We start from the raw sequence: 20460 nt of genomic DNA on the forward strand, positions 1-20460 counted from the left end.
CAGAGCCACTGAGAGCGTGACTAGTTAACATGACACTGCATAATCACAAACAGGCCATCCAGCTCAACAATGCTCACCATTTTCATAACACGTAAGTGTGCCTAATTCTTAGTTTACCTAAAAACTAGATAGTATCTAGCATCATTTCAAGCCTGGTCTTGAAAACTTTTTTTGCCTCCACATGACCTGGAAAGCTATTCCACACAGTGACCACTCTGTGTCAAAAAATATGTCCTATTCAAATATCCTATTTAGATTTTGCTCATTTTTATTTATGTGCCCTTGCCAACTCCTCCCGCTAACTCATTATTGAAGGTCTCCATTTACTAGGCTTGAAGAGATTACGCATCTTAAGTCTTATTGCCATTTCTGCAGACACCAACGGCCAAAGACTGCCATGCAAGGCGCCATCCAGCTCATAGGGAGCAATTGGGGGTACACTTCGACACACCTAGAGCTGGTGACTGAACCAGCAACTCTCCGACTGCCAGACGACCACCCTTACTTCCGGAGCTAATGTGCACATTCCTTTACTTTTGTCTGGACTAATATCGTCCAGATATCTTCCAGAATCCCACAAAATAAGGGGCCTCACGACATTGTTTAATTTGGCGTATTAAAAGAGTGAAGCGACAATGGAAAAGCTGAGCCGCCTGCGCATTAGCAGCACCTCCGTCTCTAGGGCAGAGCCAGGTCTGTTTCTCATCCTGCCCACTTCTCTCACCCTTATGTGCATAAGATGGAGACAGTCGATACCCTCACAGAGGTGTTGAGCATTTGCAAGCGATGCCACAAGTCAACAGTACTGCTGCTACTAATGCCAATAGTAGCTGTGGTTGTGGCAGCTGTCATAAATGAATAATAAATGAACGAATAAAAAATCTGAAAACATAGCATCTAAATTAAAATCAATTCGGCCATTAACAAAGAGAAACTGAGTTGTGGATATGACAATAAGAAGACAAAGCTGATCGATTGCAAAGACAGAAAGGAAGTCTTGTAGTCTAGACGGGTGCCGGTAATGACTGGTTGCAGTGGGAGGACTATCGCGAGACATCGCACAGTTTCCCAGTCCTCCTCTGTCTCCAGCTCTTTCTGCGGCAGAACTTGGCTCGGATCCGGGCCCCGTATCTGGCCTCGATAAAGAACAGCCGCTCCAACCCTCTGTACTGAAACGACACCGGCCAAGACACGGAGGAGTAAGCACGGCTATCCATCACTCTGCATTCTGGAAACGGACACACCGCAGTCAGACGCATGCTCCAGTAAATCAGCACGTAGCCCACGATGACCATTTTTCAGACACCGCAGGGTCCAATCCTTATCGAATGGTGATTTAGGGCACCGGAGAATCTGAATGCTTTGAACAAAAACAACTGTGCATATTTCTTATTCTAAATACATTTCTAAATTCCCCGCCTGCTGTATGTTTTGAAAATTGCCAGAAAAGTGAAGCATTGGCCACAGCTAATCTACAGGCCAATCAGAAAGCCCCCCGCTGCTATGGTGATGAACACTGTCGAGCTGAGGTACTGAAATCTGGCCCTCGTGGTCCGTAGAGCTGCTGTTTATATTCTCTACCTGATAGTTAACTGATTGATGTCACTGATTGGCCAGAGGTCCTGCCCAGCTGGTGACCCAGGCCTTAATCAGCACCTGATTGGAGGGGAATAGTGAAAACCAGCGGTGCTGCTGAGGGCGAGGTCTGAGTGCACCTGCTGTAGAGGATGCAGAGTACACGAAGAGAGAAGGAGACTCGCGACCTCAGTCCTCCAGGGCCGGTGATTCATCCATGGAAAAGTGACTCATTTATAAAAATGCTGCAAACTCAAAACTTCTTGGGCGGCGGCTAACGGACCACCACAAATATTTTTCTCCAGACGCATCGTGACCGCTCCCCAACTGGCCACCAGCCACCTGCCAGCATTCTGCAGCCTACACCGGCCTCCACGTGCATTCCCTGTTCACATCTCTGGGGGGTGTGTGTGTGTGTGTGTGTGTGTGTGTGTGTGTGTGTGTGCGCGCATGTGTGAGAGATTTTAGGATGACCACAAAAGAACAATTTTCTGGGTCACTGGCTAGAGCACAGCCTTGTTAAAAGGTTGTCCCACATTTTACTGTTGCCAAGGAATTTAGAATCTGAAGAATACAGTGAATATGTGATTCCAGTAAAGGCTTTCTATGACACTGACATTTTGGGACAAAGCTCCATTAACAGCCTGAATTTAAGGCCTCATTCAAGGCCTTGCATGTCAAAAGAAATGTTCAACCTAATCTCAAATCAGTTAGAAATTCAGCTAAATGTGAAGACACTAGCCTTTCCAGTATGAATTCAGAGTCTTATATGCTCCAAATCATCTGCCTGACAGAAGTCCCTGGTTATGGGTATGCACTTTGTTGTACGTCACTCTGGATAAGATCGTCTGCCAAATGCCAATAATGTAATGTAATGTAATGTAAAGTGGCCCAAAAGCAGGTCATGGAGTTGACACTCTTGCGCTGACTGAAACCTCCCTCCCCAGGGCGGCTCCGGGGACGGTTACGTACAGCCCAGCGGGCTCGCCGGGCTGGAGGCTCAGGCGTGGTCAGCACACACTGAGGCCACGGGGCACGTCACAGGGCTGTGAATCAGCGCTTGGCAGAACCAGCCATCGAACAGCCCGCAGGACAACACCAATTAAATTGACACAGTTTGGGACTTCAGATGTCATACTTCTTAACTATTTCAGACACAGATCTGGAAAATTCCTAAAAATTCTTACAAATTCTTTAAAAAAACGACATCCCGAGTGTCCAACAGTCGCGGAGGCCCAATGACAGACCGGTGGTTTGTGTCGCTCTGCTATCATAGCTCTCCTATTAGCCTGCACTGCTGAATCACTTCCTGCGTTTGCCCATTTGACGGACAGCGGTCTCTGAGGGGCGGCAGGCCCGCTCTATCTCTGCCCGCCAGGGTGACCCGTCACCTCCGACCGCACAGGCACCCCGGGGCGGCCATTCCCGGATAACGGACAAAAGAAAAAATGCTGATTAATTTCAAGTTATCTCTATGTGTCAGAAAACACAGCAACATGCTCAGCTCAAGACAAGGCTGTACATTGCCATCAGACCTTGGGTCAAATATGCAACTGTTTTGGATTGGACTCTCAAAATGGGCAAACTCCAGCTTCTGGTCCTCTTGGGTTTGCTAAATTTCACCAGGCAAGATCAATTGAGCACAGAAAAGTATTTGAATCCAAAACAATTACATATTTGACTAACGTCTAATTGCCAAGAACAAAGCCTCTTTATGAACCTAAATCCCTGGGAAGTACAAAGTCACTCTATTTACAAAGCATTATGGGCTGGAATTCCATTTAAATGACCTGTATCCTTCTTGAAACAATTTTGACCATTCGGAAATATGGTCAAAATTAGCTAATACGGCTCTCTTCTACAATGGTAAGGTACATATTCAATTGTACTGAGCAAAACCAAATATTTGATGATTAATACGTTTTAAAAATACATTGTACAGTTGAAAATGCTTAGCCTACACTGTAGCACTTCCTTTAAAGAATGGAGGAAGTGGGTAGCTAACTTGACAAATATACACCACTTTTGTATTACAACTTGCATATAGCAGTAAAAATGAAATCTTGCTGAAGTGCAGCAGAAAAACAGAGACTTTGCAACCTGTTGTGAGGCAGTGACAACAGCACTCAGGCATTTAACACTCGCCACTGGAGATTTTGTGAGATGACCCGGTCCGGCTGACATGCAGAAATGACTTGAACTTCCATTCAAACACATTTTTGTAAGAAATCATTGGGATTCACTTCCGGATCACAGGATGACAGATACAGGGTCAGATACGTAATTGTTTTGGATTCAAATACTTTTCTACGCTTAACAGAGCTTTTCTGGTGTATTGGAACCCCACCTTCTGGTCCTCTTGGTTGGCTCAATTGCACCAGGCAAGATCATTTGAACACAGACAAGTATTTGATTCCAAAACAATTATGTATTTGACCCAGATCTGCAGGATGATCCCCAAACATTGAGTGAAGGCCAATACTTTGGACCAGTCAAGGGGGTTGGTACACAGACACACTGCCGGCAAACTGTGAATTTCCACATGCTGATGTTGACCGTTTGACTGCCTGATGCTTCACTCCCGTGGATCTGAGGGGGCATCGTGTTTTTTTTTTTTTTTAAGAATAAGCCACTGGAGAATGTAAGCAAATGTAAGTAATAGCCATGGAACATCTGCTGGGAGTGTAATCTGCAGACTAAACCACAAGGCTTTAATCTCTTCTGACACATTAACATGGGATGCTTTTGCTCGCACATCCGTAATGGAATACAGGGCATTTCAGTTGGTTACAGCTTGAGTGAAATAAAAAGAAACGTAAAGAAAAAAAACAGCAACAGACTAACTGCAATTGGACATTCCATATGAGAACAGTCTATTTACTGTAATATGAGGAGTAATCTGGAAATCAATTTTGGGCTTGAAAGATAAATATATATATATATATATATATATATATATATATATATATATATATATATTTTACATTTCAGCTCTCCCCAAAATAAAAAAGGAATGTTCATGAACCGCAACAATATCAAAGGGAACGCAGTGGTGAGATTTTCTGAAGACCTTACTGTGTGCTTGTGAGTCAGCCATCACCAAATCTACCATGTAAAACCTCAATTTAAGCATTAGCAGCACATCTATGCAGTTTTCAAAGGAGCGAACAGCACGGAATGTGGCTGCCAGCCAGCACGCTCACCAGGCAGAACGTGCATCAAAGTCAAAGTCGACTGAAGTGCAGAGCAACCATCTCATGGAACAGAGCGCAGATTGTTCACAAATGTCAAAGAATATTCCCATCGGCTCAACACTTGTCCTCCTCTGAATTGGGAAATCTGTACCAAAGATCTGTGCCAACTTCAGGTTCAGGTTCAGTGAATGGAGTGGCAGAACGCACGCCCACGTTTAAATCTGCGGAAACACTAAGGCCTTTATAACATCAATTTCGGACTCAAAATGGCGGTAAAACTACATAGCAGGAAACTATTTTAATGGAGCGCAATCTCTCACAGGAAACTACAGCATTTCCACAAAAATACTTGGCCTATATCAATTCAGTGTTTCAAAAAGAGAAAAAAAAGAGGAAAAAGAAACTGTCTCTTGGGATTAAATCTCCAACTAATGCAGCGTAATGGCCTCAATCTACTTCCCTCTGTCTACCTTTGGTATTAACACAATGCCGCAAGTTTCCTTTCTAAAATCTCCAAGACCTTTTCCCCAGAAAACTTTCCCATTTGAAACCCCCAAAGGCTGGGAGATCACAGCTTTGAAAATGTGTCTGTTCCATAAGGTGCACTTAATGAGAGAGAAAGAAAGAAAGAAAAAAAGATGGAGAAGGTGCTTGGGGAGTCTTTCTTCACTGTCCCGCAGAGAACAGCAACTTGGCAAAGCCCAGCCCTGTCCTTAAATGAGGCTTCAGTGGGTTCAGAACAGGAACATGAGCAGGGGTTAGAGAGACATCATGGCTGCCCTAACCCAGGCTCTTCATGGCTGGATTCCATACCACATTCCTCTCGAATTCCACGGCCATTCTCCGTGGAGAGAGAGTTTGAGGCAGGGAAAAGGGAGGGTCTCTCGGCCCTTGTAATTTCATTTTCTCCCCACGGGGATGTAGGAATGTTTGGGGGGGGGGGGGGGGGGCGAAAATGTCCCTCGGCGTGACGGAAGCAAAACGAAGGGAGGAAAAGAGAAAGAGAGAGAGAGAGAGAGAGAGAGAGAGAGAAAAATCTACAAGCTGATCTGGCTCATCAGTTTTTGGATTTATGTTCCTGTCAGAGGCAAGCTGCAACAGAAATCTGGAGCCGCCACACACCTCTCCTATGAAATGGAAGGAATTCAACATCACACTTTAAAATACGGCTTGCCGTTCCACAGAGTCTCAACTGAGCCATTGGTGTAGTTAGTGCAGTCTCTAGTTCTGGGGGACAAAAAAGGTTCTCCAAATCGAAGTCATATTACCCTTAAAACAAAGGATGGGCCAAACGAGTTTGTTTAGATCGAGAATCATATCCCTTATGGTTAAAAAAACATAAGCTTTGGACAAAACAACAACAAGTGTTTAATGGGTGGAAGGAAGATAGGACTTTGTTTTTGATCCTGCAGAGCGCAACTAATAAATAGGCTAAATTGAAACACTGGCACTGTGTTCTTAATTAAAAATAAAACTGTGAATAAGCCCGCAATGGCACTTCAGCCTTATACACAAACACACTTGATCCATCGCTCTGCGACCACTGCAGTTTGGAGTAAGTGCAGGGGTGTCAAACTGTGCAGCAAACAGCTTAAAAGGAATGGAGTGGACCTGCAGGCCTGGGGATCTGAGATAACCGGATTAATGGACATGTTTGAAACCGTGCTCCAGCTGGGAATCATCTCTGATAATACAACATGGCCATTGTGCGTTCAGCTCAACAGGTGTTACAAATAATAAATGAGGGGGGGGGGGGGTCTTTCCCAGAGAGTGTGAATGGAAGCTACTTAGCAGCTAATCCAATTATACCATGAAATGTTGTCATTCTTTGCAGTGTTGTCCCTTGGAGTGAACCTCCATGGCAGACAAAGGGCTGCTACATTAGTACCCCAAGTGGTACACAGCCAAGAGCCCCCAGGGTATCGAGGAAAACAGGGGCCTATTCATCATGATGGTGCTGAACAGTGTACCCTTCCCAAATCAGGGGAGTGTAGAGAGGGGCCACTCCCGAAGGTTCCCCCTTTTTCATTGTTTTTTTTTTTTTGGTCAACTTCTGACCGACAAGAATTACAGTTTGCTCCAAGACAACCTCCATGTTCGTGTTATTTTAATCTCAGCCTGGGAAAAAAGGACGTTTCATTTTGGAGGCCTTGCCCAGAATCCCATGGGCGAGACAGAAAGAAACTGACCTTTGTCCTGAGAAGTCAGTTTATAAAAAAAGAAATTGAAATTAAAATGTAAAAAATGTAAACCCCCCACAGCTGCACTGTGAACAACTGTTCCTGGGGGAGATATTTTGTGCCATATGTCTCAAGCTCGTTAACGCCTTTGTGTAGGACTTAACTCAGCACTTCCGAAAAGCCGATGACCATAGTGGTTCGCTGAATGGAGTGACTGCGGGGACCAAGCCCAATTTTTTGACCGTTGGGGGAACCCTCCAAATCTACTCAGAGTCTGTTCTGGAAGTTATGTCATTCTGGCCAAGATTGTCGTGGCTTGAGACGGAGAGTCTTTTGAGTGACTTCCCATGTAGTGCCTTCCTCCAGAGGGACTTGCATAGTTTACTTATCTTTCCTTACAAATGTAAACAGCTAGATATCCACAGAAGTAAATTAGTGGCTAGTAAGAGTGAATGTGTCCACACTACTGCCGAATTCTCTCCACATTTGGCGGGTGGCAGGTGTGTATATCAAATCCTGCCCGTGAACCTGCACAGCTGAAGTCAACCAGGTCAAGGCCCGTGGAACTGAATTCACCAACAAAGTTCAACACCAAACCAGTACGGTTGCTAAACATTCATACTCTGCAACTCCTAACCGACTGATAAGATGAGGGCCAATCACATTTGCTCCTTCCTGGAATCATCCCTCCAGTGCGGCAACGGCAACTTGCAGTGATCATGTGTCAACAGCACCGATGAGAACACAACATTTCCTTGCTTTGGAGAAACAGACACCCGTCTGGCCACCTCCCGTGATGCATTCATGGGAAAATAGTCCTGGCTACACATTTGCCTCGAAAGAGGAAGTTGATCTGGACACCCTTTCATGCTGACAACCACATCTCCATGAACACAGCTGGTGGCACGTCAGTGCATTGTAGCCAGCACCACAGGCTGCTCCAAAAGTGTGGTCTTCACATGTCAAAACAAATATCATATGATTTCAGTAGCAAAAATTTCCTCTGGGGATGAAAAAAAAAAAAAGCCTTGCATTTAGGTTTTGATCAGCGTAATCTAGGCTGCGATGGATTGAAAATACTAATCCAGTTTTCTTTTACAAATCCCACCCCCCACACATGCTGATCGCGAATACACTGAATCAATCCCACAATCCTCTAGTTCCCATTACACGGTCACAGCAAGGGTAAAGTTCTCGGTTGCATACATTAATTATACATTCCTAAGGTCAAGGCTCATGAGGGAGTACCCTCCATAAATTGTACTAATAGCACCGGGACAAGATTGAGGAAGTCATCAGGTGATGAATGGACGGATTGAAAGTAGATTTTCTAATTATTCACGAAACCCAAAAGAACTTCACAGTACTTCGCAGTGCGTCCCAAAATTCCTTCACTCGTCTCCGGCTTGTATTTGTGGAAGTATGCGAGGAGGAGACAAGCAGAGGAATGTAGGATGCATTTTTCAAGCATTGTGACGTTAAAAACAGGCAAAGCTCCACTCAGGGACAGTGGAGGACAGGGACGTCAGGGTTCTTTGCTTTTCTCCAAAAAGCAGTGTTTGAAATGGGTCTAGTTCTCAGCAAAGCCCTTGTAAGGGATGGCTGGAGCTGACACAGTCAGAGGAGCTGGCAGGGACAACGCTCACCCGCTGCAACAGGCCTCTGCAGCGACGTCATCTTTAAAAGCTCACACCTGGGCCACGAGCCAGTCACAAGCCAGCCAGGCAACCCTACCAGCATCCGCTGACTGTGCTGATTGGGCCAGGGCTGCATCTGAACTTAGCTGCCGCTCATTTGCTCACCGTGCGGGCTCACCTGCACTAACCCGGCATGGCATTACTTCAGCTGCTCTGGCTATGACACAACCGCCAAACAATCCCCGGTCCCTTTGCGCAATCAAGCCGCAACGCCTCCGTCCAAAATAAATTAGTAAATAACCGGGGAAGAATGTGCATTTGTTCACCTTGAGTACAGCCACTGTGAGTAAACCGATGCTAATGGAGAGTGAGATCACGGGTTCTCCGGGGAAATAGTGGACCCACTTAAAGACGCGTAGAGCTCGGAGCATGAGTAAGCACTAACTGCCCAGGACACGTCACAGAGATACTCATACCAAAGGATTAGGTTTTAACCCAATACTGCAAATCTAGCAAATTCCAGTTACATGAACTAGAGAGAAGGTAGCATATGTAGCATAGCAACCTATCAGACAACAAACAATGTACACACGGATATGCATTACTGTGCAATGGTTCTTTTAATTTATATGTACAGAATTTTTAAAATCTTTTTTCTGGTTGTCTGATAATATGGCAGTTTTTGATTTGTAGATTTGTGTCATTGTAATAAAAAAATGTATGTGTCCATCTGGACAAATTCGACCAGGCTTTCCCCATGAGAAGGGATGTACTGCTTTACAGCAGAACATACACTGATTTGTGTTGAACAAATTAAGAGAACAGTGTTTGCTCCGGGCAGGAACAGATCTGAATTTTAGCAACTCTTGTTAATACATGCTCCATGACAACGGACCAAACTGCATGCGGAATAGCCTCCGGTAGACTGTTTCTGAGAGGAGAGGAGCAACTCCACAAAAGACTTCTGCTTAAACACACTGGACTATGTAAGCTTTCACCAGTACGCCCAGACAGATTTGCTTTACCAAGTATATAAACTTAAAAGATTCGTAAAAAAACAACAAAACTTGCTTTCATTATGGCAAGTGGTCAATTAATCATCCAAAATATGCAGGGGGTGATCGAAATAGATAGCGGTTTTAGGCACCGCAAATCATGTACATGCTAAAGGAATCCAACTGGATTCCAAAGCAAACGATTTCTTTAGCCAAAAGAATAACAGTGCACATTGCTTTGACCAAATATGGTTGCCACAACAACAGTGGCGCAGGGACATTCCCCTGTACCTTGAAGGCTAACGCCTGGAGATCTCCTAAACGGGTATCAAACTGGAGGATGGATACTCGCTCACGCTGACGTAAATAACGGCTCGAGCCTTTGCAGCGTGAGGTGATTCACTGTCGGTTTTACCATACTAGGGGTCACAGCATTTCAGGAAAAGGGGCCTGGTGTTTCTGCTCAAACCAAGGCCTGAAAATTTGGGGAGTGCTTGGATAGGGGGCTGGGGCTGGATGTGAAAAGGACAGAGGAAATTTTGTCTCCTATTTTATTCTGACAAAAAGACACTTAAAGACACTTAAACGCGAATGATGAAGAAAAAAAGCTGGAAGAAAAGACTTTTGCAACACACGAAGCCGCAGACAAGAGCCAAGACACTGTCTTTGGTTTTTAACTTATTATTTTCAGCAATTGCAGCTTTTGTGCCTTGATATTTTTATATTTTATATTCTGTTATCTGGCAGAATTGCTGTTGATACCATAAAAAAAAGGAGTATACCGCACCCAGAATGGCACATTATTCTTCAAGTTGGCATTCCAAGTAACACCTCCATCCAAACACTGCCTTCCCATGGGGGACCCAGCCATGCCTGGTATCGGCATGTTCAGGATCCAATGCCGAGGGGTACAACAGTGCGTTCAGAATCAGTATTTCAATAGACCAAGCTGCCTGACATCCATATAAATCCTTTTACTCCTTTATATGTAATATACCAATAACCTGTACAGGCAATTTGACCTCATATTATACCTCCTGCTACAAGCCTGGACACCTGAAAGCAGATAAAACTCATTTTCTTAATTTCTCACAACAGATGCCCTTCCTCCGTGACTCCTGAGCCTGTTCTCCTGCTCATCTCATGGCCCACGGGGCGTTACCATGGAGACCCAGAACGGGACTCTGGGATGGGCTTCCTGAGGACCCGTTTGGCCTGCTCCGTTAGGGCGGAAACCTAGATGACCAGGGCAGAGATGCAGACCACGTGCAGAGCAGAACAGGACCGTCCCATTACAGCACTGGTCTGGATCCCCAAGTCTGGATTACTTATCAACTGCAGGGATGTTCTGAGGCTGGAATACATTTACGATATAAAAACTGAATAATTGCACGTTATTACGATAATTCATTATAACATCCTGTATAATTACTCGCCGCAGCAATTAATTTCACCACACGCAAGGTCTAAATGCACAATTTGGGACTCTGTAGTCTCCAGAAATCTCCACTGCGTAGACAGGCCATACAAACTCGAGCATAAAGATTCATTTCCATAAATCCACAGTCACAAATAAAAAAACTGTTTGTTTAAGAGTGATTTGGGAGTTTGACCTTTGGCATCTCCATACAGTTCCAGGCCTGTGGATGCAAATAGCAGTTGTGGGTTATGCACACTGTAGATAAGAGTACAGTAGTTCATTTCTGGGACAGCTAAATATGGGGAAATTGCAGCTCCCTCCCAGAATGCCACAGGACGAATACTGCCAAATTTCCGTAAAAGAACTCCAGCACATTTCGTCAATCCACTAGGAAAATGATCACAAGCAAAACTTCACAACTGCAGTAAAACTATGAGCTGGAGAACCAAGGTTATAACAGAGAGACTGCAGGCTCAAATCTCAGTGCCATAGTGCTTTTGAACAGAGATGAATTTCTTCAGTAAAATATCCAGCCATAAAATTAATTGAATGAGAAACTCTGTTTAAGGGCTTCTGTTAAATGCCAAGAAGTAGGTCTAAATATGAATTTTCGGAACTTTCCCAATTATATTATAGCCACTCTGTGTGAAGACCTTCTTCTCAGATCACCCTTAAAGCATCTGTTTGCATCTGTCAACATCTCAGGCCGTGTCTCAAAACTTTATCTCAGAGGTGTCATCCAGGCACAGTTTACCGGCCAAGCAGATAATATTCTATTGGACTTGTCATATTGTGATCATGATTTCCCACAGTTTTATGGTAATGTCACAGCACAGGAGACAGTTTGGTGTTTGAGGGAAGACAAAATATATACACGTTGAATCCAAGTCCATAAATCATATGTGTTTATCCATAAATCAAACAGGGAGGATCAGTAGATACGACAGCAATGATGCTGCTGGAGTCACTTTACTACACAGGCTAAACCTGGGGCACCATTGCCCTTTGAACCTTGGAAACGGCCCAATCAGAGTTAAATTTGGGACAGGGAAGCATGCTTGTTACCAAGGGAGTCCCAGGCAGATAACGGACATATGCAGACTGCACTCCCATGTGTACCAGTGACTAAAGGATATGCAGACAGCAAGTACCATGTGTACCAGTGACTAAAGGCGAAGGCTGCACATAATTGGAAGCTGTGCCGTGGAACATCCCAGGCTGTGATGAACGAGTGAGCCACAGACTCTATACACAAACCAGATAGTATACTCTACATTCTTAACACAGGAAGTTCTATCTCCTTAGCGCTGAGGTCAAAAGATTCCAGTTTGGAAAATCTGAAATTGATTAAGGGGTCATCATTAAGACCCTGTGTACTGTAATACAGTCCTGAGCACGGAAGCCATGGAAGGAGCACAGGAGAAGAGTACACGGCAAAAAATAATAATAATCTTGTTCCAACTCAGAGAAGTTAGTGTCTGGGCTGCCTTAAAAAGTTGTTTCCACGAATTTGAAGTTTTGTATCTGAATCTGAGTATCTGAAACCCAGAATGGGAAGAGCCATTAAGTGCTACATGATATGAACCAATACGATCTGCTGTTCCACAGAATGTGATTGGTTGGAATAAGCGCATGGTCTCATTGCTATTCAAACAATTGTTGGGTTTACAAAATCTCACTTTATCATTACTAATATACTCTGGTTCTCAAGAGAGGAGGTCACTGGTTTACAGACCTCATTGTGCACAAAGCCACTTAATGAGTAGGAAGGTTTCCTATAACCTACTCTTTAATAACTGTAGCCTGAAATATGCTCAAATAAGGAATTAAGATGTTTCCAAAGTGTCAAAACAACAGCGAGAATGCCATAGCAGGTGCAGAGTTTAATTTAACCAGTGTTAATGTCAATGGAAAGCATATTATGCACAGCAAGTTATTTTTTCATCTGTATCTTGTAACATACAACATCGGCCACACACCACGAGGGGGGGTCTGAAGCCACAGTTTTCTACGGAGAAAGCAACGATCCTGTGAACGGAATTAATGCAAAGCCAACCAGTAGTGAAACAGTTCTCCAATTCCTCATTCAGAAGCTAAACCAGGACATGCCTGATTAACATTGATAAATGTGATGAAATAGAAGAATGTCGATTCAGATTGGGCATAATAACACAAATTTTTATGGATTATTTAGATTTGACACATGCTGTGTTTGTCTCAGTCTTACACCTTTAAGACAGAACTTTCTTCAAAATTCCTCTCGTGAAGAATTTGTTGTGAAGAATATGCTAGTACACGTGATGGGCTAGACGAGAATAAAAGAAAGAAAAGAAAAGGGAGGAACATTCTATTTTTTTTAAGGATTAGCACAGAAGTGATGACATTCACCCTTTCTTGCAGCTACATTTCTCTTAAGTACGACCTTGTCCTCAGGCACTCAGCGTAACCGTTCTATTATTGCATCATCAAGCCTGGTTCGTTAAAGAAGAGAGAGAGTGTGCAGAGCAGAGCTTTCTCTCCCAAAGGAGACCTCGCTACAAGGCCTCGACCCCTCCCCCTCTCCCCCCTCCCCCACCATAGGTGCACTTGACAGCTTTATAGGAATTCAGCCCTAAATATAACACTTAACTGCCAGTGACCAGCTGCTGCGTGGGTCTAGACATCTATGGCGATGTCCACAGCAACCTGCCAGCACAGGATCCCTCAAGATGGATATCCTTCAATGACTGTTCACTGCCCCTCAACTGAATCAAACCCCATTCCTTCCTTAAATGATGGTGTGACTAATTTCGTACCTCAGAGAAAACAAGCAATCACACCTGATTAACACTTTAAAGCAGCAGATTCTCCATGAATCGTGTCAGTTATTTAGTAACCAGGTTATTAGCATTAGCGGTCATGAGTTACTGAACAGCGATCCTCGGAACAGGCCACTTTAGCCTTACTTTTTGCTACAATCAATGTCGGTATTGTCCCTCTACTAACACAGCTCATGGTTCAACATCAAACTGCAAATATCAATAATTTATTTTGAGAAATATGCATGTACATTTTGACATGTTTAGCAAAAAATGTATTCTTGCTCTCCAAATTCAACCATTCGTTGCTAAATCAGGAAACAGAAAACATTTCAAGACTCCTGGAAAGGTTACAGCAGGTCACATGGGGAAAATGACACTGGTCACGGATGAACTCCATGAACAAACAGGGTTTCCTAATGAAACCTTATGTTTTATCAATAACTGCATCAAGAACGTTTCCATGGCAGCGGCCTTGAAGCGGAAGAGTGTGGAACATTTTACACAAGACCGCCCTCTTCAAACAAATTTTAGTCAGACATATAATGCATGCCCAAACGAGACTGAAAGCCAGACAAGAAAATTGGAATTCAGACAGACCAATTTCTAATGAACCATATCAGACTTCAAAATGTGTCATTTATGTACAATTATTTAACAGAAGCCAAAATATGTATTTCTTAATTTAATACGCAGGACCTTATTCAAATAAGAAGATACTCAAAGAAAATGACAACTTTCTGAGAACAAACCACCCAGCAGACTGATGATACTGGTTAATGCAAATCTGATCGCTGGATGCTTCTTAAACAAGTTAGTCATCACAGCACCTGGTGGCGGCACGTAGCCGAAACATCAGGCTGTAAATCCCCGAATGGTTCAGCACCCTCTTGCCGCATTTGCTCTTCAGAGCTCTTGGAAGCCTGTGGTGGAGGTGCATTGTGGGAACTGCGGCGGCCTTCATTGGCATAGCTGTGGAATTCTAGGCGCAGGTGACCGGTATAGGTATAGTCGTACGAGGGGATGAGAGCGTCGCAGGGAAGCACACTTTTACCTCTCCTCTTGTGACATCAGTGACGTCCCCCCCCTCCATCCCTCCGTCTCCAGGGAGGACAATGACAGCCTTATCCACCCCCCGCCCCACTGCCCCACCGCCGGGCCCCGCCACAATACTGCACAGTGTGTCCTCAATAGCAACCTTGTTAGTGGGAGAACGTCTGGCAAACAGGCCAGTCCTAGCCGCACTTTCACTGGTCATTAACACCAACAGTGGCATAAGGCAGACCCCTCACCTCATAACCTGGCGACAAAGAACACCATGCTGGCACTCCAACATTATAGAACAGAACCGGACTATAATATTATGAATTTTAATGCTAAGAATGACCTTTATTACTGAGCAATAAACAACATGGTCACAATCATCATCTTGTTCAGTGCCTTGCATACAGTACATTATCTCTTAAGGCCTCACTGGGAAGTACAATATAAAGTCAGGATTCATGGTTTACACTATTTATGTTGGACTGACTCTGCTGTTGCTTGTATAAATGTTCAACTATCTATAAAGAGGGTGGGGGAGGGGGGGGTAATAATGTCCATTGCTGTATCTGCATGAAAACATCCACAAAATGTACAAAGATTTGTACGAATGCTAACATTTCTTGTGATTAAAACAAATTCTGGCTGACGGCACACCATTCTGCAAATTAAGGTCAATGCGGCTATGTGTCATGACAGTCTGAGATAAAAACGCACTGTCGCCCCAGTTTATGAACTGATAATCAACTTCCTGTGAAGATCTGAGCCGTGGGAAGCTTTCACAGAGAAAGTTCTACAGCTTTACCAACCTCTCACCTCAAAAAACACGTGGGTTTGAAAACAAAAGTAATCTTGCATAGAAGAACATATTTGCAACTCGTTTACAGTAAATATGAAGGTTTGCTCTCTGAAGGACAAACTGATTATGTCCAAGAGGAGTGGACACACTGGTGTCATTTACCTACAACGTGAATAGGATCATAAACTTTCTACGGAGGTGGTTAATGGACCTCTAACCCATTGTTATTAATAGGCCATAATATAAGGCAGCAGCATATAAGAGTCAATGTCTCCTTTTTTGACACTGAAAAGTTTCAGGTCCTTGAGTGTCACAGTTTCTGAAGTACATCACAGATTGTACGAGCACTTCATTATCGTTTTCTCTCAAACTGTTGCCTGTGCTTTGCGACCGCATATTAAACTCAAGTTCACACAGTGCAAGAGACATTACAAACATCATAATTCATTTTTCATAACTTTATATAGCCAAAATCCTGGTGCTTCCATTCACTATGGGCCAGGAAGCAAGAGACCATAAGCAATGTATAATCGACCAAAGCAGTCATTGAAATCTAACTGTTCCAGCTCTAATGAATTTTGGCATTGACCCATGTATAGAGCTGTGGGGTACCGAGTGGTCGATACAAGCCATCTCCTTTCAGCGGGTTCTGGCCCAGGCACTGCGTCAGCAGCATTTGAAGTTTCAGGCTATCAAGTCATATTGCACCAGAACAGACTTCTTCTGTCAGTTGACAATCCCTGAACTGTTAAGTATGCAGAGTTCATTTTTCACAACAGCACCAAATTAGAGCAAATTCATTTTGATTTGCAGCGTGCAAAACGAGGGTGCACAAAACACCCTCTCCTCTCCACTCCACCCCACTGACCCCCGCCCCCTCTGCTGTCCACAGCAGCCGTTCTTTCGCCTTAAAAAGCCAAATGTGCTCTCACAGTCACAAATGAGAATGGCGGTCAGGCGTAATTGAAGCGCGCTTTCGAGTGTGCTTTCGACCGGCCTAGAAAAGGATGAGTATCTGGCAGGGAAGGCCTGGGGGGTGGACACGGCCCTCGCTGCGCCGGGACAAGAGCAGGCCCCCGCGTCAGGCCAGGCAGGGCAATCCCACAACCCCGTCGGTTATGTAGGTTACCGCGGATGTGATTAATCACTCTGCCGTGCGCAACGTTCTCACATGCAAATACACCCACCGCCAAACAGGCAGGACAGAAGGCAAGAGACTGGGCGCTTGCCACTTGCGTCCTGCTGGTTAGCACATTTACTCCTGTGATCCCAATTTAGTGACCATTCAGCCAGTGGACCTGCATACCTGAGGAGAATTCCAAGGCCTTAACACCCAACATTCCAGCTGATGTTTTATGGAATACTTTCTGTGTCAGGTTTTCCCACACAAGGTTTGATTGTTCTAAATGGTTCTAGGAAGTAGAAGTCTATCATGAGTGCAGATTGCCAACTTTGCTTCTGGGCAAAACAACAAACTGGATATGAATGCATGTATTAGCCTAGCTACCCCTCCTTCCCCATTCCAGATATTCAATTTCCTAGCCTGTGACTGCAACTGACCAATGTTAACTCTGGGTTGTAGCAGAAACACTCACAAATTATCAAAGCAAAATAACCATGAGTGCATGTTGTTGACAGAAATTATTATAAATAGGCTTAACAGTATTTTTCCCCTACCAACTGCTGAAGGCAAGAATTCCAGAGGGTTCTTGAGGGGACAGGCTTACAGTGAGATGTTAATGGCACCCAACATGGAACATTGAGACCATAAAACTCTGGGCAGGCACTTGGTCAGACATATCTGGCTGTGTTCCAAGCCATCTCCTTTCCCCTCTGCAGAAGCAGACCCCCCTAGGGCTGCAGTTTAACTACACATCCACCTTTGGAACTCCACCATCACGGAACTGAGTTTACCTAGGCCTGAGCCACAGAGAACAGTGGGATGTCAATCTCCTCACAGCAGGTAAAGAATCAAGCTTTTTACAAAAGTAGTCCCAATAATCTCTTAAATACCCACACTGAAGTATGCTACCTAAAGAATGGCCGTGTGAGCAACTCAAGTCAGGCAGATGTGCACTGAAGTCAAATTTGCAGAAAACTGAGGAGTACACTTAAACAGGCAGGGCCTGGATTTGGATGCAGGCACAGACATGTTGTAGGCTTGGTATGTCCAAGTTAACACCTTCCTCTGGGTTTACTTTTTAAACACTGCACTTATTTTCCTCCCATTTATCTCAAGCTCTATCTTGGTTGGTAAAACCGACTTATTAATGATACAAACAACATTGAAATATTTGCTGAACTGCAACATCTATTTAAATAACGTTGTCAAACCGGCATGTGATACGATGCAACTCTAACTTGTGAAAGCTTGTAACATTTCTTCGTAGATATTCAACACACAGAATGGGTTCCTTTCCAAGAGAGGAGTTTCCATAGAAATTGTGATAAGCGTACTGTTGAGCTTTTTTATATGAACAGCCACAATCAAACAACTAGCCCGCGGCGACATTATTTCTCCACTGGCTTCCTGTCACGCCTTGTCACAGCGTGACTGGTGTGCGTCGCAAATTCCGCATGCACGGGCTACATTTCCCAAGCTTGTTAGACGGCTTTTACACTAAAGTGTTAAAAACTAAGTTTTCACTGACATCCAGATAATTGGTCCTGTAGCTATGTACATGTGGGCCTATTGTTATGCAATATCAAAGCTATTTCATTTGTGAAACTGGTCCATATAGTGCGACGTAGAGACCACGCAGTGCGATTGAGGATTTTACTGAAGATGTTGGATACGATAAATTTATTTGTTTTGTGTTTTACAGACTTCACAACACTTACGCTGAAGTTAACTGTGTTTCTCCCAGTCACCCACCCACTCAGTCTCGCCATCGTGTAATGTGAAAGGTAGTTCTTCCACGGCGGTAGCACAGGCTACTAATCTACATTTAGGTTTACAGTAGGTCTACTAGGTCAGTAAGGCAGTGCCAACAAATGACGGGCGAGTGCATTTGCTTACTAGAGACTCATTTAGCTACTTAACCAATGAAAACTATTTTTCTTCGTTGGTAAGCACTGCTATTTGTTCAAACATAAAATACCTACAATATTGCTTCATCAAACTTTCCACCAACAATGCGCAGACTAGTCTTATTCCCGGGTCATCACCGTGTGTCATTCACCCCGAAAGCAACAACGCATTCTCCGTTTTGTTTCCATCCGGTTTACGCGTCTCATGTATACCGTTTCCGTGCACCGTAGTACAGAAAAAGTTAACCGCGACCTCCAAGCAGCGACTACTTCATTTCTGCATAGCTTTTCCTGTCTGATAACAGTCTGAACTTTAGGATTGCTGGTTCTTTGCCCAAACACGAGGATCGTCATATAGATTTCATTAAGACGTTGTTTTTGTTATAGGAGTCCAGTGCGAATGGTTAAACGATTAGAAGCATTTCAATTCAAGTATACGTGCCGTTTTCGGTGTAGTCGACTTGAATGTTAAACATAGGAAGGAACTTCACACCCAATGCAAGAAAAACTTTTGAGCAGAACTTGCGCAAGCAAACGGTTTTAAAACTCACCTCTTGTGTCTTCTATCTACGATGTTTTTTTCCTCTAAAAAGTTTAAATATCAGAAAAAATCCCTTTTCCCCAAAGTGATGTTCCGAATGCTGATTAATGTCAACTTGTGATTTTTTCCCCCTGTTCCCTCCCTGCTCTGTTCCTCAGAGGCGGCGTACAAACTCCACCCTTCGCCGACCCTGTGCACACAAAGTTATGATGTAGACTAGGGGCGGTGAGAAACAGGACATCATAAGTTGTGCATTTCGTAAGCGCAGCGCCACTCCCTGAAACCCATGAACTAAATTCATTATTAGTCATTTGTTAAATCCTGATTTTCAGAAGTACAGTTGAGCACTACCGTCAGTCATCGCTGACATCTGGATTTGGCTCTGCACCTGAACCTCGGGGACCCGGCTGGAATACATTTAAAGCGCCATACAACGACCTTTATTTTCGATGTTGCACAACTGTTAACATAATTAACACAATTAGGCATATAAACAATTGTTCGTTAGTCAGGCTTATTTTTTTGTTCAACTGTCAGATGCACTTCGGACTTCAGAACAAGTAACAGTGAAGTAATTGACTTCCCATGCAATGTAAATGTTTTATGGAATTTCCTTCAGAACTGTCTTCCAAACAATTTTGTAGTACTGATTTTGCTGGAAGTTTTCTTCAAAAAAATACAGCAGAATGTCTTTACAATTGCAATTTTACAATCATTTAGAGATAAAAATCCTTCCCCTTGTTAGTGTATTTAGTGTTTCTACATCTCCACCTATTGGTAAAGTGTTGAAAACGCATCCAGAAAAACATGACCTGAGGACAGAAATTTCGACTATTAGTATTAGGTAATATTATGAATATAGTGCATTATCTCTAATACAAAAAAAAAAACAACATAATTTTAAAGATTCATAATTTTGGATCATTTACAAAACAATGTATGTGAATGTGTGCCTGTGAGGGGAGTAGTAATGTTCATTTTGTACCGTTCAAGCTTCTAATTAGCTACGTTCATTTATCTTGATATTCACCAAATTCTCAACCAACGTTGCTTACTAAAATCGGCATGTGTACGATTTATATAATTCTGCTTATATCTATGCTTTCGGCTATTCTGAAGAAAAATTAGCTTCGTTAATTTATCTTGATATTCGCCAAATTCTCAACCAACGTTGCTTACTAAAATCGGCATGTGTACGATTGATATAATTCTGCTCATATCTATGCTTTCGGCTATTCTGAAGAAAAAGC

The 20460-nt window shown here is 43.6% G+C and overlaps 1 protein-coding gene across 3 annotated transcripts in view; it reads right to left on the reverse strand.

The window, feature by feature from the left end:
- Window positions 1–19400, reverse strand: part of tln1 (talin 1) — a 115036-nt gene extending 95636 nt beyond the window's left edge. For all 3 annotated transcript variants that reach the window (XM_061263361.1, XM_061263358.1, XM_061263359.1), the window contains exon 1: window positions 19221–19400. The gene's annotated coding sequence lies outside the window, so the exon portion shown is untranslated. The remainder of the gene's footprint in view (window positions 1–19220) is intronic.
- Window positions 19401–20460: the final 1060 nt, after the last annotated feature.

Source organism: Conger conger, chromosome 12 (genome assembly GCF_963514075.1).
Source record: "Conger conger chromosome 12, fConCon1.1, whole genome shotgun sequence".
Taxonomy (NCBI): Eukaryota; Metazoa; Chordata; class Actinopteri; order Anguilliformes; family Congridae; genus Conger; species Conger conger.